The following is a 24,775-nucleotide window of genomic DNA, read 5'->3' as shown; positions in this document are numbered from 1 at the left end:
AGCCAGCCTTTTTCCTATCCCTTTTCCACTCCTAGTTTCTTTTGGGTGAGAAAAGTTTCTTTGTGAGCTAAATAGTACTACAGAACTGGGTTCCTAAAATATAGACACAGATTAGAAACATGGACCAAAGCTGAAATTGAAAAAAATGTACAGTAATATATTTGATTCCAAAAACCCCAACTGTCCTGGGGGTGGGGCGGGGCAGGGTAATGGAGAATACCTGATGAGCAAATAGTTCATATGACAAAATAAGAAAGTTTTAAAAAATTGTAAGCCAAATGTAAGTCAAAAAATGTGACATGGCAGCCAAAACAGCTAAAGTAGTCTCTGTGTTCAATAATATAAACCCTGTCCAGAATGTAAGGCCTGATAGTGTTCTATAATTAAGCCTGTTCAGACAAAACCCCACATCTAGAATTCTGTGTACACTCCTGAGTGTCATATTTTAAGAAGCATAACTTGCACAAACCAGTACTCATTTGGAAGAGGGTGACAAAAAGTGGTGAGAAGATTCTAAACTGTTCAAAATTATTATAAATTGAAAGAATTTTACTCTGGAGCAGATAAAAGTCTCAGTGGACATTACTACTATTTTTGAGTATTTGAATAAAACTTTGAATACTTTCAAGTACTTTGTCTAGAATTTGGAACCCCCCTGAGGGGGGTATATTTCCCAGACTCTGTGTATCCCCAATTATTGCATCCCTTCTAGCCACTACTCTTCTTTGGTTTTCTGTCTTTCACTTTTCTTACTCCCTAGCACTTCTATATAGCTCTGGTATGGGAAGAGAAAGCTTGTATAGTGACTTGGCAGCTAAGTGGCCAAGTGAATAGAGTTATGGTTCTGGAATCAGGAAGATCCAAGTATAAACTCAGTCTCAGACACTATATGAGCCTTGGCAAATCAATTAACCAACGTTTCCCTCAATGGCAAAATGGGTATAGGAGCACCTAACTCTCAGGGTTGTAAGGAACAAAATGGGGTATTTGCAAAGCATTTAGTTCAGTGTTATATAAAAGCTTATTTCATTCGTCCCACAATTCAGCACTCTCTCCAAACCTTATCTAAAGTTTCCCCTGATACTGTCCTGCTGGTTTTGATATCATTTCTTCTTGTTATCATACCAAATCCTTTCCAGACCAGGTATATTTTTTGCCAACTCTATTCCTGCCAACAGAAGAGGTGCCTACTTATTCCCAAGGATTCCAGTACACTGAAACCTAGCCAAAAAAGTTATATTTTTTCCTTCTTCTTCCCCATTGCCTCCTGCCATTGAACTACTCTGGATATTTTGCTTTTCATGTTCACAACTCCTATTTGGTAAAAGACTATTGAAATTAAAATTTTTAATAGATTTCACCACTGGTCAGCATTTCTCAAACTCTGTTGCTGGTTCTTCATGGCAAATTCAGAGCTAGAGGAACAGGATCTAGTTGGAAAGGTACATTTTTAATTCAAAAGAGAAGCCTGGAAAAAGCTCTATATTTTAGGGTAAAAGAGATGATTTGATTTAAAAAAAATATCCCTTTGTAAAATTTATATTTTAAAATAAAGTTTAGTTGATTAAAAATAGAATTTCATTAAGTTTTAATTTCTTTAGTTTATTTGGCACAGTGGCTAGAGTGCTGGACTTCGAGGACCTTCAGGGACTATTTGATGCTTGACTGACATCACAATGGGTAACTAACTCAGGCCAAGGAGCTTTGATCAGCTGAATCAACTCATGTCCTCAATGCCCATCCTTGTGGAATATCCTCTACCTAGAGCTAAAAAGATCTCTCTTTTGTTAACTATTGAATGACCTTTGAGTGTTTCATTTTGTTCCTATATCAAACATAATCTATCAGAAAACTGGATTGATCCAAGTCCAAACCAGACTATCTTCATTTATGAAGGTAGGTAGCAAATATCATGGGCAGCTAGATGATTCAGTGGATAGAGTGCTGACCCTGAAGTAAGGAAACTCATCTTCATGAATTAAAATCCAGCCTCAGACACTTTAGCGGTGTGATCCTGGGCAAATCACTTAACACTGTTTGCCTCAGTTCCTCATGTATAAAATGAGTTGAAGAAGAAAATGACAAAGTACTCCATTATCTGTGCCAAGAAAATCCCAGATAGGGTTACAGAAATTTTGAAATGACTGAACAAAAACAAATAACAGAGCAAATATTATTCTGAGAAGGTATCTATAAGTTACATAAAACTACCATATAGGTCCATGATAATCCTTCCACACACAATTACACAAAAGATTAAGAACTCTCTATTTTGGACAATTGGTTAGACCAAGTTAGTATTTGGCAAATGATCTAGATCTCTGTCATCCTCAGTTTCTTAATTTGTAAAATGAATTTAATTATACATACGTTCTCTCTTACACATAAGATTATCATGAGGATCAACTGAGATAATAGATATAAAAGTACTTTTTACATTGTAAAGTGCTATATACCTATTAGCCATTATAATTTAATGAATAGTTCTTTATGACTTAGTATTTAATAAATATTAATATTTTTCAAGAATAAAAAAATAAATTTTCAGGTTTCACATGCTAGTATTGATGTGCTACACATATCTGTGAAAAAAAAAGAAACAGAAGCTTCAGAGTATAATATTAATATTAATAATATTACAACCTAAGGGGAAGCCCCCCTCCCACCAAACTTTTCAACAATCATAAAATTACTAAAGGATATGAGCTGCATTACCTCAGGCAGTAATGAGTCCTTTAATCATTGGGGGTCTTCAAACAGAGGTTGAATGACCACTTAGGTGTGTCACAGAGAACATTTTTTAATTAAACAGCCTGGACAAGATCACATCTGAGTTTTATTTACATTCTAAGTTTCTATGACTCTATGATCATGGGAGATTCACAAATTTCCTTTAAGAATTCTTCAAAAGAAGATAAAGAAGCCCAGAGAATACATCTGTTAAAAAAAAAAAAAAAAAAAAAAAAGCCTGCATAGCATAATGGATTGCATACCAGCTCTGGTATTAAGAGGGTCTGAGTTCAAATCTGACCTTTCACATGTAGTAGATGTATTGATCATGGGCAAGTCACTTAACTCTGATTGCTTTTCTTCTCCCCCACCTTCAAGGCCTACACATATTAGAAATGATTTTTTTTAATGGTAGGAGCAGGAGTTTGATAATCACTAACGTCACTCAAGATTTTTTTTTCTGGAAACAGAGGATTCATAAAATCACATTTCAGAACCAGAGATGACTTAGATAAAATCTCCATTAGTCCTTTCATTTTCAGAGCTAGAAAATAAGGCCTATAGAAGCAAAATGATTTTCCTATTATCACTGAACTAAGTATCAAACCAGTTAGAACTAGAACTGATATCTCCTTACCGATATCTCCTTACCCTTTTATTTATGTCCTTTCTGACCCATCAAAAATTAATTTTATTCACTTCTTTTTTAATCTTGGCTGTTGGGCTTGTGACCTCTGATTAATAGTTAAAATTAGCTTCTTTTCTTGTTCATATCCATAGTTCAACTTATAGTTGGCTGTGTTGATTAGATTCACTTTAAAATTATATCAAATAATCTGAACTGGGCCTAAACTTTTACCTCCCTAATTGACTCACTAACTCACCTAGTACAACTTCTTTGGCACACCTTTTTATCCCTGCTAAAACCTCTCACAATTCTCTTCCTCTATCTTTTTATTTATCAATCTTGCCACATGGTTCACTGAAAAATATGATGCAATTTGTAAGAGTTCCCACTTTTTCTTCTTCCTTCTTTCATATCCCCCAGATGAAAATCCAGTCAGGACTGTCCATCTATGTCACTTTTGTCCATGTCTTCCTCCAACATTTCCATATTACATTTTATAATGAAGTCTCACTCCACCTATCTACCTCAGTTACCTCAATAGTAAAATGGGAATAATAATATAGCCCCCCATATCAGGGTTGTTCCAAGTATCACATATGATAATATTTGCAAAATGTTTCACACAGTACCTGGCACTGTGTGCCAGGTGTCAGAACATGAATTAGATATTTAATAAATATTTGTTCTCTAATCTTCTTACTTTCTTCTCTTTCCTAAAGTAAAGAAAATGCCAGTGTAAAATATGCACTGTCCACCAGTTATCTCTAACTTTCACCACATGATAAATTCATCTTTTTTGGTCATATGTTTCTTTAATGACATTTCTTATTTTCATTCTTTTTCATAGTAATGCTTTGTTATATTTCAAGAATGTCCACATGTGTTTCTCCATCATCTGTCAGTGACACTGATTTTTAAATCTCGATGATTGAAGTTTTCCATGAGTCACATGTAACACATATCATATAACCCATGAAACAAAGAAAAAGAATAAAGTAAGTTATAAAAGTAAAGTTATATATAAAAGTAAGTTAGCATATGAACAGGGGGCAGAGCCAATGTGGTAGGGAATAGACAGGTCTTAATCTGAGCTCCTCCTGGTATCTCTCAGATCAATACCCAATCAAGCCTCTGAACTTGTTTCAGAGTGACAGAATCCACAAATATTTGGAGTATAACAAATTTTCAACAGAAGACATTTTGGAAGAACTTCAGAAAATATCTGTTTAATTGGAGACCAGGGAGGCATCCAAGTGCAAGCTCAGCCCAGGGACCCAGGGCAGTGTGGTGTCCATGCCCTGGAATGGCATGGGAATTTACCAGAAGGCTCTTAGCCAAAATATAGCAGTGTTGGCTACTCCCCTGGTTTGGAAGCCAGTGGATCAGAAGATTAGTTGTGAGACATTGAACACAAATACAATGGGCAAGTAGTGAGCTTCTGAATACATGACAGCACCAAAAGTCAGTCAGTAGCACCAGACCAGATCAGCTGCTGTTGCCCATAGAGGAAACTTGGGACAATCTCCCTTTTGTCCTAAAAAGAGACTTCAATCTTTAAAAAAAATAGGCAAAAAAGCAAAAAGAAGTCTGACTATAGATAGCTTTTATGGATAAGGAGAAGACCAGACCTCAAACCTTGAGGACACTGAAAGCTAATCATCTCCAAATGAAGTCCTATAGGATGATATGATATTTGGGAAAATAGGGAAAGAAGGAATCCTACCAAATTCTTTTTATGACATAGACATGGTGCTGATACCTAAATCAGGTGGGATCAATACAGAGGGAAAAAAATATAGACCAATTTCCTTAATGAATATTGATGCAAAAATCTTAAATGAAATATTAGCCAAAGATGGAAAGGGACTCATATATGCAAAAATATTTGTGGCAGCCTTTTTTAAGTAGTGGCAAGGAATTGAAAACTGAGTGGATGTCCATCAGTTGGAGATGGCTGAATAAGTTATGGTATATGAATGTTATAGAATATTATTGTCCTAGAAGAATGATCAGTAAGATGATTTCAGAGAGGCTTAGAGAGACTTACCATGAACTGATGCTAAGTGAAATGAGAAGCAGGTGATGATTGCACATGGCAACAAGAAGATTATAAAATAATTATATTATAAAGTTATAATTTATAAATTTTTTAAAAATTATAAAATAAAATAAAATAATAAAATATTCTGATGGACTTGGGTTTTTTCCCCCAATAATGAAATGATTCATGCCAGTTTCAATGATTTTGTGATAGAGAAAGCCATCTGCACCCAGAGAGAGGATTGTGGGAAATAAATGTGGATTTTTCATAGTATTTTCACCTTTTTAGTTGCTGTTTGCTTGCATTTTATTTTCTTTCTCATTTTTTTCCCTTTTTGATGTGATTTTTCTTATGCAGTATGATCATTGTAGAAATATGTATAGAAGAATTGCACAAATTTAACATGTTGTATTATTTGCCATCTTGGAGAGGGGATGAGGGAAAGGGAGGGAAAACATTTGGAACACAAGGTTTTACAAGGGTGAATTTTGAAAATTATCCATGCCAATGTTTTGAAAATAAAAAAAAATTAATTAAAAAAAGAAAGAATTGGTGAGTAGACTCATTTCAGGGAAAACATGGGAAGACCTATATGAATTGATGTTAAATGATGTGAGCAGAAGTAGGAGAATATTTTACAAAATAACAGTAACATCATATGATGATTAACTTTGATAGATATAGCTCTTCTCAACAATACCACAATTCAAGACAATTCCAAAAAATCATGATGGAAAATGCTAACCACATCCAGAGAAAGAACTGTGCAGTCTGAATGCAGATCAAAGAATACTGTTTTTACTTTAAATTTTCTTTTCTTTCTCATAATTTTTCTTTTCATTACAAATATGTAAAAATGTATAACCTGATTGTATATGTATGGCTTATATTGGATTGCTTGCTATCATAAGGAGGGGAAAGAGAATGGAGGAAGGAAGAAAAAATTAAAATTCAAAATCTTATAAAAGTGAATGTTGAAAACTATCTTTACATGTGCTTGAACAAAATAAAATACTAATAACTGAAAGAAAGGAGAAAAAGTAAGTTAACAAAAATACTGTTATTTTTCATGTTAATTTTGGAAATTGAACAGTTTATCTAAAAATGCAATCTCATTTGTATGCAAGCTCTCCCTCCTTTATACTTTCTACTATTGTACCAATTTTTAATGAGAAAATATTAGATATGACATGTACATTATACAATAAAATTTTTAACAATATGTTAATAACTAATATTGCACTAGGGCTTTGGGACATCTGACAAAAACAGCAGAAGATTCTGGAATATTAGACGTTCAATAACAATAATGATTTATTTAATATCTAAAGTATTTGTTTAGTATTTGATTAGTAATTTGATTAGTATTTGATTAGTAATTGTATTTGATTGAGTATTTGAGTAAAAAGTATTTGATTAGTAATTTCATACCTAGCTATTTATTTCCCAGAAGAAAACTTACATTTAATACTACAACACTTAAATGACTATGTGGTTCAGGTAAGTAGATAGAGAGTTTTGGACTTGATAGCAGGAAGACCTGAGTTTAAATGTTCCTTTAGACACTCACTAGCAAGTCACTTAATCTGTCTTCCTCAGTTTCCTTATATATAAAAACAGCACGTACTTTCAGCAAGGTTTCAGTGATATATAGGATTATATATGTAAAATAACTTGTAAACTTTAAATCAATATATCAATACGAGCTATTATTTAGTATATTATCATGCTTATTTTGCAGATTGCAAGTCAGTGATACTTTGCAACTCGTGTCTATTTTCCTCTATTGGAGGTCTATCTAGAATTTCAGGAGCCTTTTTATAAGTTTGTTTTAAACATTTCTCAAAACCCAAAGTTAAATTTGTTCAAGAAAATGATCATAAAAGTCAAAGTGAGCTTAACTTTTCACAGGTAGTATGAAAAACAGAGTAGGACATGCCAAGATTTCATTTTAAAACTCGAACTTTTCTGAGGAAACTGAAATAGAGTGATTCTTTGGAAATTTATATCTTAAAATGCATTTCTCCCTCTAATTAACATCTCATTTATGTCATTTTGTGACTCTACTTATTTTAGTTTTATGGATTGCTAGAGGGAACACTGATATAACTTTCATTGCTACTACCCAAATCTGAAAGGATCTTCTTTGGGGTGATAGCTTTGGAAAATTTTCCTCTTCTATGGCTGGAGTTCTTAAGTTCATTTAAGTCAAGTGGATATGGTCTCATCATGATATAAATCACATAGTTTAGAGAAAAGGGGAGGACTAGAACCCAAGAACTCTCTCCTCCCCAAGTCTATCTCATATTGGAAAAAAAAAGCCACATTTCAAAAATAACATTAAACTTTACCTTGGGTTATGGTTATTACTGAATCTGGTTATGACTAAAATTTGAGCCAATTATGGCAGGAAGTGAACTTTAGGAAATTCATTCTTTATTTTAATATGCATATTTTCATTTCATATTTATGAAAACTAAGTTTTCTTTTCTTGTTTTGTTTTGCTTATTTTAATCTGGATCTCTCTGTTTTTCCAATCTGGAAGTGCAGGGGTTACTTATTGGCTGATTCCACTAGACTGACAAGTTTCTGACCTGACTCAGTTTCATTCTTCCTTAGGCAAATCAGGGAAAGAGGGCTGTGCTTCCCTCTATCTCAAGACTCACCATATTGATATTGGACTTAAACATCAATTGAAATGACCCATAGAAGAGCAGAACTGAACTCAAGAGTTCCATTTGCCCTCAGCCCCCTCAGTAACTGAAACCACAGAAGTGAGCTATCATTCCCAGCAATCACCTAAGATTTTAAAGGTAGCTATGTTTTTCAAATAAGGATTTCTCATTTATCAGGAAACATTTTTACTAAAGTACATTCACACATTTTTTGCATTTAATGCCTAATTATAACCCCCTTTCAGTGTTTAGTAGAGGGCTGTTTCAATATAGAGGTCTGAGGCTCAAGCCTCAGGTATATGATAAAATTAGCTATTAATTGCATTGTGGATTGCATAAAATTAAAGTTCAAAGAAACTGGTGGGTTAGAGGCTTGAGATGAGAAGAGGATGAATTTAAGGGCCATCAACTATTTTGTTAAGAGGCAGGATATTTAATTATACTTTTTGTAGCCATAATAGAGTAAAGGTAGAAAAGCTAAAATAAACAGAATGATAACTGAGAAAAATAGTCTTGTGGGGAAGCAATAAATGTAATAGAGAATGGATATATGAGAATAATATTTGTATTGTAGTTTTGTATTAGAGGGGAAACAAGTGGCTGGGTTTGCAACCAGAAGTCCAAGGTCATTGCTATTTACTCCCTCTGTGATCTGGGTCAAGAGTAATTGTACTCTTCTTAGTGGATCAAGTTTAAAGAGGTCACACCCAAATTATTTGTCCCAGATTGCTTTCAACCTTCACCTCTCACAACTGACTCATTCTAAAGGAATTATTTTCCTCTACTCTTCTCTCCTGTTCCCCTATTTAAAAAAATACATAACATATTTAGTCAATCCTTAGCATAGTACATGTAACATAATAGACACTTACTAAATATTTATAAATTGATTGATTAATCCCATTATCTACAAGATGTTACCACTCGTTCCTGGATAATACGACTACCTCTTAATCCAAATCAATGCAATCCATTTTCACCAAAAGTGAATGGTTTCTACCCTGTCCTACTTCATTTAAGAAAAATATGAATTAAGAACTAGGTGAAACAGCCACGAAGGGCGCATATAGCTAAAAATAGTAAAGGGAAAAACACGGAAAAAGCTATGCTGATGCTTTGAGCACAGTAGCATCTCTCCCTACTTCAAAACTTCACTCTCTGTAGTCATTTAATATGGTTGCTTACATTGTCATGCTAATAAGGGCAAGTATATCTATCATTTCTTGGTGATTGATTTGCTCATTTGAGGCCACCAATTGCCTTCCCTAATATACTGACAGTAAATGCATGCAAAAAGAGTATGATCCAGAAGATATACATCCATGCTGTCAGGAAAAATAATAAGGACAATAACTAGCCCAATGGAGCAGCTTTGAACACAAATGTTAGTGTTAATATTTTATGTTTATCAACACTATGTGTACCTGATAAGAGATGCATATACTTGTGGAAATGTTTTAAGCCTCACATTACTTTTCATTCATGTTTAGATATTTGGAGCATGTCCTTTGAGGTATGATTATGAAACTACACATTGCCTTAGCCCACCAAGAGCACATTTCAGAGCAGACCACTCCAGAGGACCTGACATTTTCTACTATTCCAAATTCCATCATAGGCATTCCAGAATTCAACAAAACAGTAAGGAATAAATCATCTCCTCAAAGTGGGAGAGATTTCAATTTTGTTCATGTGATAATTTAAAAAGCATTATACAAAAAGGGGTCCAGAAGCAAGAGATTAACATATTGTTGTACACTAGACACTGATGGAGTGGGATGGGGAAGTAAATTCCTCCTTGTAGACTGTTGACCCATAATACCACCCCAAAGTTCCATTAATATGTGGAGTTGATCATACATTCAAATTTTCTGTGGGGTCATTATGAAGGATTGGCCACCCCTATTTGAAGGATCAGTCATTTTCCTCTTCCAGAATGACTGCCCATGATTACATTGTCTTTATATCCTTTCGTACTGGTACTTCATATTACCCTGCTCCCCAAGAATATGCAAGAATTCCTAGATATAGTCTCTTTTTATTGAATTTTTATGTCCTTTTCTTTTTAGTGATTTATCATTCAGCTGAATGCTGGAAAGAGATGGTAATTATACTATAGGAGAATCTTATCTTAGTCCTATGCTAGAATCTAAATATGAATTTTATTGAAAGAACAAATGTCACTGAGCAGAGGGTAGTAACTGAATGGTTGAAAAAGATTAGCATTGAAAGTTGAATGAAAGTTCCACCTGAGAAAACAACTGTGTACTCAAGATCTCTCTGTTCTTTGGGGCCCAATTAGTAAAATCCAGAGAGTGATATGTTGATGCTAGGGATTGCTAAGGGGAGATTAAAAGTCTAACTACTCTTTTTTTTAAAGGCAATTTAGGCATTGAAATTAGATGTTCTGTTTCAGTGAATGTCCAAGAAATGTCATTTACCAACAGGGAAAATTTCAATTCAGCCTCTACTGCTTGTTGCCAAAATATGCTACAGACTTCTAAAGATTCTTAGCATCTCTAAGTTGGATTCCAAGAGAAAACAAACAAAAAAACATAAAAAATAGTTCCTTTTTTATTCTCTTTGTTCTTTTTAGAGCTTGAAGCAAACCATAGTGAGTTTGTAAGTATTTGTGAAAGAAAAAGCAACAAAATTTAATGCTCCAGGAAATACTCCTATGGATGTGTGAGCTTCTCTTAAAAACTTAACAAGATCATTAAAACTTTATTATTTCCCATTATAAGAAAGATATAATCTGGTCAATTGAAAGAGAAACAAGCAAGAGTATTTATTACTGATGTGGTAAAAATTCAAATAGCTCATTACTAATTCTAAATCTATTGTTAAATACATTTTGAAAATTGACTTCAAAAATTGTAGCTTCCATTTTGAATTATATCCAACTGAGCTTTGGACTGGACAATCAGATTGATTTTGCTGGAGGTCCTTTGACAATGTTTGAAACACATCAAATCAATGGGAAAAGAAGTCTTACATGCTGGGCAAGGTTCTCTTTGGGGGGAAAGCATCTTTTACTGGTCATTTACTATAGAAAGATCATTTCAAACACTATTTTCAATCATTTTATATAGATAAAGCAAATATCAAAATGCAATAAACATAACCATTTATATAATAATAATAGCTAGCATTTATGTAATAAATACGACATATGAAAATTATATATCTAAATGAATGCTGAATTCCAGAGAATAACAAAGAGAGATAAGAAGCTTTTTAAAAAATGAGCAATGCAAAGAAATAGAAGACAATAGAATGAGAAAGGTAAGCGATATCTTCAAACAAGTTAGAGATATCAAGAATGTTTCCTGTAAAAATGGGCATGATGGGCATGACAAAAATGGTAATGACTTAACAGAATTTATAAAGATTAAGAAAAGGTGATACATATAGAAAAACTATATAAGAAAGATTTTTACATCACTGATAACTATGATAATGTGGCTCCTGATGTAGAGTCAAAAATTTTGGAAAATAAAGTTAAGTGGGACTTAGGAAGTATTGCTAACAATAAGGTGGTGAAGATGATGGAATTCTGCACTCAATATATAAGGAAATATACCAAAAGTAGATTGGAAAAGGCCATTTTATGTCACAATCCTAAAGAAGGACAATCCCAAAGAAAGTTCAAGTTACCAGACAATTGCAGGTATTTTGCACTCCAGCAAAGACTGTGCCTAAAATTCTGCAAACTAGGTTTTAGCAATCTGTGACCTGAGAAATATCAAAGAAGTGGGAGAACTAGACACCAGATTGCCAACATTTACTAGATTATGGTAAAAACAAGAGAGTTTCAAAAAACAAAACAAAACAAAAAATCTACTTTTGCTTTATTTACTGAACTTTGTGCCTTTGTTTGAATTACAACAAAATGTACTAAGACATTGTGCTAAGTGCTGAGAATACAAATACAGACAAAAAAATATAATAGCCCTTTTTCTCAAGAATCTTACATTGTAATAGGGAAAAACAACATGCAAAAAGAAGTTGGGGAGGAAGGGTAGGAAGAAGATACTTGCTAAGGGAGCATTATGGAAGAGTCCAGCTTGTAGTCTGGTGAGATGCAAAAATGACCTGTCAGTGCATACATCTTAAATGGAGGTGCAGAGAGGAGCTATCCAATCAGAGAGAAGACTACAGGGACTGAAAGCCCTTTTAATGAATGAATTCAGGGCCTAACTGAAGTTTTGGATATAATTTTATTGCACCTTTTTTCACTTTCTAATGATGTTCTTTCCATTACTCTTCAGTGAAATCCTCCCTTGAAGCAAAGGAGCTCAGTTAAGCAAAAGATGTTAATACCTTGTATATATCTGACAACATATAACTTATTCCACATCAATGGTTCATATTTCTATTAAGAGAAGGGAAATTTTTTTCACTAATGGTTGACTGAAATCACTGAAATTTTTCAGGGTTTCAAAAAAAACTTTTAGGAGAATATAGATCCCCTCAGCAGAAATTCAAACTGGTAGCTTTAAGATTATTTCTAAACTGTACAACTGGTAGTGACCAGACTTCTTTCCCATTGTAGTCATGGATGAGGATCCCTGATTTGGAGTTAGAGATGGTCTAGCAGGCTATCTAGCCTAAGCCTTCATTTTTCAGATGATGAAATAAAACCAGCAAACTTGAGGGCCCTATCTAAGGTTACAGAGGCACCAAAGGACAAAGCTCTTTTGTCTCCCAATCCAGGACAATTTCTACTTCATCTCTAAAAACGTATTAACCATCATCTAATTAGAGGTAAAATAAATTCTTAGAGGCCATTTTATAGATGAGGAAACTGAGGGCCAGAGGTACTAAGAGACTTGGCGAGGGTTTGAGGCAGAACTCAGATTCAGGTCATTCTAACTACATCCAATGCTAACATTTAGCTTTCTATATATAGTTAGAAGAGAAAAAAATCAAAATGAGGAAGGAAATTCATTTCACTGACCACCTACCCTTTAGAGTTATTGATATGTAAAAGCATTTTGTGAGCCTTGAGATATAACATAAATGCAAACACTAATTATTGATGATGACTAATTTTTCAGGAGAAGGTAGGGAACATGGTGGATAGAGAGCTGAACTCGAGTTAGGAGGACCTGAGTAAAAATCCAGCCTCACATCCTCATTAGTTGTGAGATACAAGGCAAGTCCTGTGACCTTGTTTGTCTCAGTTTCTTCATCTATAAAATATCTGGAGAAGGAAATGGCAAACTACGGCAGAATCTCTGCCAAGAAAATCCTGAATGAGGTTACAAAGAGTTGGATGCGAATGCAAAGTAACCCAACAATAACAATAATACCATTATTAATTATCACTAATATGTTTAATAATAAAAGTAAACTAATATTTGTGAGAAAACAGGGACCACTCATAATGAATTTCACTTATTTAAGGTTTTCTATCAAAATTTTTGTTTGTATGAAAATTTTTATAAACCAGGTGAAGGAGGAAAACTAATATAATTTCATATCCAAACATCAACTTTCTCTTTAGTATATATTTTTTGTTTTTTCTGTTGTCACACTAAGTCATTCAAGTCAAATTGTCACAAAGTACTTTTTCATTATACAAGCAATTCTGTTCTTATAAAAATTGTAGGGACTAAATAGCCATTTACCCTTTTGTGGGGGGTTAAAGATACAATTAGTCAGACTTCCCCATAATTAGCTGGGTGCAATCATGCCCTGTGGCATGGCAGGTGCAAAAACAAAAATATAGCGCCTAATGAAGAGTCTTTGAAAATGTTGGCCTCAGTTATTTAGCTGGCTTTTAAAAAATCAATTTCTAAAAAACCTGGTTTAAATGAGGAACCTTATGAATAAAAGAACTCTTGGACACTTTCACACAGCAGATGGAGAGAAAACTACTAGTGTTCATAATTAGAAGACCAGAATTACTTGAAGTGAATATAGCTCCCTATTTACCCAAAGCACTGAGCAATGCTGATTTCCAGAAATACCAGTAAAGTTCTTTAATAATTTAAATAATACTGCTCTGGTTTTATTTGTTAGAAAAATAATTTTCAATTCTCCATCAGGGAACAAGGTGGCATCAGTAAAAAGGTAGGGCATGTCTGAAGCTAATTTTGGCCCTTTAGCATAATACATATGAGTAATGATCAAAGTACCTTGCTATTTCCTAAGATGGTTGTATTCAAAAGAAATGACGAGGGAAAAAATGATCAGCTTTTCAGGTCCATCAATAATTACCCCTCTATTTCTTAACCCAGTTCAAATGCTAGACCCTCCATGAAAACATTCTAAATCCTCCCAATTAGGAATGTCTCTTTTTTCTTTCAAACTTAATGAGTTACCTTATATTGCACATATATGATATAGCTACATTGTATTCATTTGTATTATGATGGCTTGTGTATGTATTGTCAATCCACAAATATTCATTAAATGCCTTCATCATGCCAGACACTGTGCCAGACACTTGGGATACAGAGACAAAAACAAAACCACCCCTGTCTTCAGGAAGCTTAAAATTAATCTAAGGCATCTGCATTCTTATGGATATAATCACAAATACCATAAGAGAATAAGGTTCTTGAGAAACTGTTTCTTATTCAAAAAATCCATTGTCTTATAGAACAGCATCTTAAATTGTGTTGAATTGAATTTTATCTCATCAAGTACTTAGCACAATGCTTTGCTCATAGTATCAGCAAATTCTTTATGTTTACTGAATTACCTTTAAATTCTTATACTTTATTGATGTAAAATGGCCACCATAATAGAGAAACCAAAAGAAGCTATTATTTGTTTTATCAAGAAAATATTTGCCATGCCAACTCAAGACAAATAGTAGCCAAGGGCAATGCTGATGTAAAATACAAACTAATTTTTAATATTTTTGAAGAATGTTGATGGGAGATTGCAAGGGGGGAAAGAATGAAAAGCACCTGAGGCAAAAATAACTTTATAAGAAGTTGGGTGGGATACTTAACCACAAAATTATTCCAAGAGCATTCAAAGATGATGTAGGAAGACAAATACATGGAAAATAGAACAGATTTGTCAATCTTTCTATTATGCTCTATTTTTATCTTCAGTGGACTTTAAAAATTTAGGCTACCATATACTACATGAGAAAAAATAGCATTTCAGAAAATAAAAGCAGGAAGGATAACAAGACCAAACCAAACACATTCTGAGGAAATGTGTATGAAAGATATTGCTTCTTCTTTTTTTTTCCCTTGAGGCAATTGGGGTTAAGTGACTTGCCCAGGGTCACACAGTTAGGAAGTATTAAATGTCTGAGACCACATTTGAACTCAGGTCCTCCTGACTTCAGGGCTGGTGTTCTATCCACTGTGCCATCTAGTGTCATATTGTTTTGTAGTCACCTCTGATTCTCAGCCAAATGTTTTATCATAGTCTGTTATTTACTGCAAGGTATATGTATATGTGTTTTTTGGCAGGGTGGGCAGGGCAACATGTAAATGGATCACACCAAATTGTTTATCTTTACATATTAACATCTCTACCTTGGCCTAATCTGTATTATGCCCCTGTACCAGATGATTTATGAGGAAAAAGTGAAGCTGGGAATTTTCTACCAACTTGCTTCACTTAAATCCAATTCATTTGCAAGTCATGACATATCTGCCTGATATCAGGTCCTTTTCAAGAACAAAGACAAACAGCAATAGCAACTACACATTCTCTTAATAATAGTCTGGAGAAGATGGCAGAGTGAAGCCAGAAAACTACTTGAGTATAACAGTATTCATCTCAGTTCAGAGAGACTCTGGAAAAGTCAGTGAGAGGGTCTTAATCACAGGACACCACACCTGAAATCCTCAGTCCTGGCTTAGTAGAGGAGCAGACCAGTGAGGCAACCTCCAATCCCAGATCAGAAAGCAAACTTTGGGAAACCAGGCTGTTTCCTGAAAAAAAATCAGTCAAAACTACCTCTTGTAAACACAAAGGGTCCCTGTGCTCAAAACCAATGCTCAAAGATGCATAGGAAGCTTGGAACAATGCCCCCTTTACTCCTGGAACAGAGTTTGACCATAAAAGTAAAAAAAAAAAAAAAAAAAAGTACTAAAAGAAAATGAGCAAGAAACAGAAAAGAATCTTGGCCATAGAAAGCTACTATGATCTCAGGGAAGACCAAAACACCAACTCAGATGAGGATAATATCTGCACAGAGGAAATCTCAAAAGGTGATATGAATTGGTCTCAAGCCCAAAGAGGCTTCTTGGAAGTGCTCATAAAAGACTTTACAAGGCAATTAGGAGAGATAGAAGGAAAAAATGAGGAAAAAAATGAAAGGTATCAAAAGAGAGTCAACAGCTTGGGAAAAAAAGGCAATTTAAAAAATGCAATTGGCCAAATGCAAAAAAAAAAAAAAAAAATCCAATGAAGAAAATAACATTTTCAAAAGTAGAATTAACCTATTGGAAAAAAAAGATACAAAAACTAACTGAAGAAAATCACATATTAAAAACTAGAATGGGACAAATGGAAGCTAAAGACCTATGAGACGTGAAGACTCAGCCAAACAAATCAAAAAGAATGACATAATGAAAGATAATACGAAATATGTTATTAGAAAAACAGCTTACCTAGAAAAAAGATGCAGAAGAGATAATTTAAAAACCATTGGCTTTCAAATACCCTGTTACCAAAAGAAGAGCCTGGATAGCATTCTTCAAGTGATCATCAAGGAAAACTGTCACAATATTCTAGAAACAAAGTGGGAAATACTCTTGGAAAGAATGCATTGATCACCTTTGGAAAAAGATAGTACAAGGAAAACCCTAAGGAAAACTGTTGCAAAACTCCAAAACTATATTCTCAAATACTTTAAGCTGCTAGACAAAATGCAAATATCAAAAAGCAACAGTTAGGATTACCCGGGATCTGGGAGGATCTGTATAATAAAGAATCAAAGGGACTGAAGAACTAGATTCTGGAAGGCAAAACACCTGGGGTTACTACCAAGAATTAACTACCCAGTGAAACTGAGCATCATCTTTCAGGGGAGGCAATTATCATTAATTACATAAAAAAAAAAAAACTTTCAATCATTTTTATTGAAAAAACAGAACTAAACAGAAAATTTAACCTACAAATATAGGACTCAAGAGAAGCATAGTAAGATTAAAAAAGGGAAATAAATATATATTACTTAAAGATTAAACTATTTACACCCCTAGATGGGAAAACAGTATCTTGTAACTCTTGAGAACTGAATCTGGTACTGGGGAAGACAGAGGGTGTATCACATGGAAGGAGTTCATGGTTGTGAATTGATGTGATGACATTAAAGAAAAAGATATTAATGGGTAGGAAAAGGTATGTATTTGAAGAAGAGGAAAGGGGAGATATAATGGGACAAATTACATCACACAAAGAGGAACAGATGATCTATTACAATCCAGGGAAAGAAAGAAGGGGAATGAACATTTTCTGAATCTTGATCTCATCAGTTTTGTCTCTGAGAGAGTTACTTAATCATTCCATTGGGTATAGAAATTTATCTAATCCTATAAAGAAGTAAAGGAGAAAGAGTAGAAAAAAAGGGAAGGACTAGATAGAAGGGAGGGCAGAAATTCTAGGAGAAAAAAATAAGGGAAAGAGAGGTATAATAGAAGATAAGGTAATGGATGAGGTGGGTTAATAAAACACTACTAAGGACAGGGTGGAAAGAGAGAACAAAAGTATATACAGGAGAGTATATACAGTAGGATGGAGGTAAATATAAAGCTGCTAAATCATAACTGTGGATGGGAATGGGATGAACTCTCCCATAAAATGGAAGGGAATAGCAGAGTGGATTAAAAATCAGAATCCTACAATATGCTATTTACAGAAAACACATTTGACACAGAGACACAGAGTAAAGGTAAAAGCTGGAATAGTATTATGCTTCAGCTAAAGTTAAAAAAAAAGCAGGGGTAGCAATTCTGATCTCAGATAAAGCAAAAGTAAAAATATATCTACTTAAAAGCAATAAGGAAAGAAAATACATCTTGATAAAGGGTACCATAAACAATGAAGTAGTAACAATGATAAGTGTAAATGCACCAAGTGGTAGAGCATACAAATTTCTAAAGATGTTAAGCTAGTTACAAGAAGAAATAAATAGCAAAACTATACTTGTGGAGGATCTTCACCTTTCCCTCTCAGAATCAGACAAATCTAACCACAAAATAAACAAGAAAGAAACTAAGGAGGTTAATAGGATCCTAGAAAACCTAGCTATGATAGAATTCTGGAGAAAATTAAATAGAGACTTTCTTTCTAGGAATATTCTAGGAATATACTGTTTTCTCAGCAATACATGGCAACTAAACAAAAATTGACCCAGTATTAGAGCATAAAAACCTCACAACAAAATGCAGAAAGGCAGAAGTAGTAAATGCTTCCTTTTTAGACCACAATACAATAATTAAAACTTTTATTCAATAAAGGGCCAGGGAAAGATAGATGAAAAGCCAATGGGAAATTAAATAATCTCATTCTAAAAAAATGAATTGGTCAAGCAATACAATGTCATAGAAACAATCTATAATTTCCTCCAAGAGAATGGCAATAATAAGACATCATAACAAAACCCATGGAAAGCAGCCAAAGCAGTTCTTAGGGAAATTTTATCTTTCTTGCATTCTGGAACAATTATTGCTGAATATTAAACTCAGCACTTTTACTTGTCTCTCCTTTAAATCTGTTCAAAAGGCAAGTTGGTTTACTCCTTAGAATGTGAGTAAAAGGACAATAGGAATGCTTCTTTATTCTAGGTTCTCAAGGAGAACAAAGCATTGCTTGGAAAAATAGAAAGGGATTTTAAAATAAAAACAAAGAATAAAAAAGATCAAAGGAGGCAGAAGGAAAATATCATTTGTCTTAGCATGTTAGAGAGTAGAAAAAGTTAAGGCATAAAAAAACCCTGAACACTTGAAGCTGAGTAATTGGTTGTAGGTTCTTACCATGAAGGTGGACACTGAATTTTCTGAAGACAAAGAATCTGAAGAAAGATGACTTGTCTCCACAGTCAGGAAAGAGATCATTGAATAAGTCATAAGAGGAGATAAGGAATGGTGTTAGTGAATTCCTATCGAGGGATTATAAGGCAGTTATGTTTATTTTGTTATTATCATTAACTATTAAGGGATTTTACCCAGGGCATGTATTTGCAAAGTAATTGAGAGTTCAAGATTTGTCAAATCTGATGATTATTTCTAACTTCTGGGTGACTCATGTAGGAACAAGTGATACCATCAGAAGGAACCCAAAAAGCATTAGTAATGATAGTGAAATTTGGGGCAAAAAATTGAAAACTTCACACATACAAAATATATAAAAATGATTTATCTATCCCTCCTTAAGTTTTTTGATAAAGACTCCTGGATTCTCCTTGCAGACACATGGAAAGATATGGATTAAATGGTGATTAAATGGTAATATAATTAGGTTGATTTAGAATAAGTTGAACTGTTTGTTGGACCAAAATAAGTCATGATTTGTTCCTAGCTTTTGGAACAAGGTCTCTTATAGAGTTCCACAAAGATCTATTATTGGTCTTGTATTGTTTACTAATTTTAAACTGTCATCTAGGTAAATTCATATGTAATATGCTTATTAAATTTACATGTGATACAAAATTTTGAGGAATAAAAAAAAACAGAAATATATTGACAGATTAGAATATGTTGAACATAAATGTGATGAAATTAAATAGAAATAAATGGAAATTTCTTCACTTAGGCCCCTAATCTCCCATATTTACAAGTCCAAAAGGGGGGAGTCAGCCTCCCTTCAGCCATTTGCTGAAGAATATCTGGGAGTTCTAGTGGTGGGTACACAATGAGTCAGCACATCAGCACATCAAAAAATATGATTTTATATGTAATAGTGGGTCCCCCCCTACAAAGGGTTGAAAAAAGATATCTTCTCATATCTCTTTTTTAGTTTGCCCTTTGATGTTAATATGAACTGGTCATTTTTAATAAATCTACAGTTTCATTAGACTTGAAATACTCTGTGCTCCATGAAATTGGAAGGTGTGAAGTGTTTATTATAGAGTTTTCCTGTATAATCATATTAGCATCACTAAGACCATTCATCTTTTCTCTAAGACAATTTTTTCTTCAAATAAAAAATTTGTGCTCAGCTGTTTTGTTTTGTTTTGTTTTGTTTTGTTTTCAAGTGTTTTAGTAGCCTACCTTAAGCTTTACTCTTGAATCTAGCATTGTAGAAGTAAGAATTCTGGTGAGCTCCTTCAGGGTTTTCTGGTGCCTTAGGAAGATGTTAAAGAAAGAGGATTTAATCAATTAGATTCATGATGTAGCATGCCCCTATTCTTGTTTTCTTTGGAGCAAAGTACTGACTGGTGGGACATAAAAATGACTAATTTTTTTAAATGATTACTAGTTTTTGCTAAATCACCCATTTTGGTGTCCTTCAGTAGTTCTTCAACTAGCCCATGACCAATGAGTCCTAGATTTGAAGGTATTCATGTAGTTTAATCAATGTCTATTCTAATCCTCTGTCTTGGTTCTAGAATGGATCTCTTTTTGGAGAGTGTTGGGTTTCCTGTAATGACAGTTTCTTTTTCCCTATCAAGAAGGTCACACTAATCTCGCTACAATAGATAGTTTGGGGATGAGTATTTGACCAGCAAAATCTTGCACATGTTCACATACACCATACACATACACACACACATACATATGTAATATACATACATATATATGAATGCATGTATATGAATATATGCAGAGATACATATATATATATATACATAACATAATCTATAATATACATGAATACCTATAGATATAGGCATGTATATGTAAGTATGTTTTGCTTATATATATTTCATAAGTACGTGGATACATATTATGTATGTATCCACATACACACGTATGCACATATTCCCCAAAATCTTAGTGCAATTTTAAGAATTTATAGCTTAAAACTTCACTAAGAGTTTTAGAACACATTGTGTCGCACATTTAAGGCTCATTTAATGATTATAAAAAAGTACCCAGGATATCATATGCACAATTATCGTTTATATTCTTTTAAAGCAGTAATAATAGCAAAAAAAAAAAAAGTTTTCTTCTATTAATCTCAAGAGTGACCTAGGTCATTTCTACTTCATTAAAAATGTTTGCCTACCCATCAATTGGAGAATAGTTGGGTAAATTGTGGTATATGAATGTTATGGAATATTATTGCTCTGTAAGAAATGACCAGCAAGATGAATACGGAGAGGTTTGGAGAGACTTACATGAACCTGATGCTGAGTGAAATGAGCAGAACCAGGAGATCATTATATACTTCAACACGATACTGTATGAAGATGTATTCTGATGGAAGTGGATTTCTTTGACAAAGAGACCTAACTCAGTTTCAATTGATCAATGATGGACAGAAGCAGCTACACCCAAAGAAAAAACACTGGGAAATGAATGTAAACTGTTTTCATTTTTGTTTTTCTTCCTGGGTTATTTCTACCTTCTGAATCCAATTCTCCCTGTGCAACAAGAGAACTGTTCAGTTCTGCACACATATATTGTATTTAGGATATACTGTGACATATTTAACATATAAAGGACTGCTTGCCATCAGGGGGAGGGGGTGGAGGGAGAAAGGGGAAAAATCGGAACAGAAGTGAGTGCGAGGGATAATGTTGTAAAAAATTACCCTGGCATGGGTTCTGTCAATAAAAAGTTATTATAAAAAATTCTTAATAAAAAAAATTTAAAAAAGAAAAAAGAAAATGTTTGCCTAAAGGCATCAGTGGCAGAGTAGAAAGATTGTTGGATAGTGTTAAGAGATTTTGGTTCAAATGAGAACTCCAATACTTGCAACTACTATACACCCCAAGCAAGTTGGTTAACGATAAGGGTCTCACTTTCTTTTTCTGTAAAATGAAGATTATTTCTAAGTTCTTTTCTAGTTCCTATGAAATGAAAATTGACAAAATACCAGATCTATCAGACCTTGAGCTCCCTCTGTTGAAGGGACAGTATTTTTTGTTGATTGTTGTTATGGCCTGAACTCTTAAAATTATTATTAGTAATAATAATATATAGTTATACTGTTAATATTAATATAATTATATATAACTCTCCTAAGACAAGAACTAGAAATACTTCATTTCCTATAGATAATTGATTTTATATTCAAAAGAGGACCTATTCCTCTAAACAGCTAGAGGAAAACAATTTCAACACCACTGCCACACTTCATTAATATATATATTTATATATACATACACACATATTAACCCAATGATACCAAACCCCACAAAGATTATTTTAATCCAAATTATCTTACTTTGCCAGCTGTCAGAGATGTCAAGAATGTTCTGTAAACATCTCTGACAGCCTTTTGGCAGACTCCCCATCTGAGAGGTGTCTAAAATTGCATAGTTAGGATGCAAATTAATCCAGTAAGGTGTCAGAGTGGATAATTAATCTTTCCTGTTTTGTGACTATTGTGAAGTTGTGTAAAGGGCTTTTGCCATGGTGGAGGAAAAGCACTAAGAGAATGGGGGGAAAGCACAAACACATGCATTTTTAGTAGGCTTAAAATGCCCCGTTTGGGAAACTTTATGGAGATTTATTGTACCCCCTCTATAGGATTATTCAAAGACAAATAAGGGTTGCAGTCATATGCCTCCATAGGAAGCCTATTATGATGAATGACTTTTTTAATGGGAAATTTCCCTTGGATAAAATCAGATTTGCTGAAACTACAATTTAACTATCACGAGATAGTTAAAGAAAATAAAAACTTTTCCCCTAGAAATGGAAGTTTAGTATTTCAGTTTTTAAAAACTGAATGATCTTGACATAGGCTTCCTTTTAGGAAAGATTTCTATATTGGTTAATCATCATTATCATCTTAGCTCCAAGGCTATAATCCTACCATTCTAATGTAAAGATAAAATTTTAATTTTTTTATAAATAAATCCCATTTATTTCATATTTACATAAATTTATTATTTACTTTTATTATTTATTATAATATATATTTTATAAAAACATAATGAGAACTCATTCCTTCCATCAAAGTATACACATTATGATGATGGGGGTGGTATTTACATAGAAGAAGAGAGTGAAGGAAGCTTTTCCTAAAGCCAGCAATAATGATAAAATTATTGGTTTGCCCCATCCACTACTGAGATCCAAACTTCAAGGGATCCATTTTATTGATAGGCTTACTACTAATCAATTAATCAACAAAACACTTATTAAGTGCCTACTACACACCAGCCACTGTGTTTTATATATATATATATATATATATATATATATATATATATATGAGCACAAGTGAATTAATTCCTTCCCTCAAGAAGCTTACTTTGTAAGAGGGCAGGGGAAAAACACTTTTGTATGTGTAGGTAGTTATAAAATATAGACAAAGTGAAGCAAACTAGTTTTAGGATAAAGAATACTAGCAGGTGAGGGAAATAGAGGGTCCATAAAGATTTCTTGGAGAAGAAAGTACATTCAATAAGATTGGAAGGAAACTGATTCCAAAAAGAGATGAGTAAAGAGTAAATTAAAGGGATGAGGAACTAACAAAACATTAAATAAATATTTAATAAATATAAATATTCATGTTTTATATTTATTAAATAATAAGATAACTAAACAAAGAGTAGGAAAGACGTGGTTTTTTTCTTCTTCCAAATCTGTGTTGGGTTTATTGATAAGAGCTAATCAGAAAGAATTTGAAATGTTAAATAATTTGAATTATCAAATGTACTTATTTTGAAGAATTCCAAAGTTCTTCTTTATATATTGTGAATGTCATTTCAAGTTGTCACTAAGCATTAATTAAGCATCTATTGTATGCCAGGAACTATGCTAACCACTGGAGCTTCAAAGAAAGATAAAAACAGTTTCTGCATTCAAGGAGTTCACAATCAAATGGAGAGAGAAACATGAGAAGAATTATGTACAAAATAAATATGAGATAATCTCAGCATTAATATAAAGAGAACTTCCTGTAGAAGGTGGGATTTTAGCTACATTTATCATCTACCATGACCAGAGATAATTACAAAAGCTATGAATCAGGCAAGTTATTATTCTTTTGTTTACAATTCTATTTTAAAAGCTAATTATTGGTTTGTATTTGGTAATTATTTACACTATGCAAGTAGGTTTTTTTTCATATAAATATTGACTGATCTTGATTTGTAGTCATAAAATGTGCTATAAAATCATACTTATGAAACATATCTACAATTTAATCTGTCAAAGACCACTGACATAAAATAAAGGCATAGTCTTTTGTCTAATTATCCAAATAGCTTGAAAAATGAAAGATAGTATTGTCTAAATATTTGTTCTCTGGTCTTTCTACAGACAATACAGAATCTTAGCTGGAAAACGAGTAACTGCTATAAAGTATGCTACCCAAACAGAGTATTCCCATTTTTAAGAATGTCTTAACTATTTCATATGGAAAAACCTGGGGATATTTGGAGGAAAGAAACTTTGGAGAGGCAATGTCTTTAAAGAGCATGAAGATTATTATGTAAAGGAAGGATTAAACTTTGTCTTTGGAAAGCATGCTAGGACAGAAGTGGTGGCATCATAGGGAGTCATGTTTTTGACTAAATGTTATTTTAAAATTCTAATAATTAGAACTGTTTGAAAATAGAAATAGACTATTTTTTGGAGATGGTGAGCTCTCTATTAT

General features: G+C 33.4%; 1 long non-coding RNA gene and 1 pseudogene across 1 annotated transcript; one reads left to right on the top strand and one right to left on the bottom strand.

The window, feature by feature from the left end:
* The window catches only part of LOC116419366, a 103,066-nt pseudogene that overhangs the window by 23,807 nt on the left and 54,484 nt on the right, over positions 1-24,775 (bottom strand).
* LOC116419367 lies at positions 1,697-9,710 on the top strand. Its single transcript, XR_004229661.1, has 3 exons — positions 1,697-1,896; positions 8,019-8,212; positions 9,565-9,710. It is a non-coding gene; the product is annotated as an uncharacterized LOC116419367 (long non-coding RNA).

The sequence above is a fragment of the Sarcophilus harrisii genome, chromosome 5 (assembly GCF_902635505.1).
Source record: "Sarcophilus harrisii chromosome 5, mSarHar1.11, whole genome shotgun sequence".
NCBI lineage: Eukaryota > Metazoa > Chordata > Mammalia > Dasyuromorphia > Dasyuridae > Sarcophilus > Sarcophilus harrisii.
The sequence above is the reverse complement of the archived record's forward strand: the minus strand, read 5'-3'. Positions and strand labels throughout refer to the sequence as shown.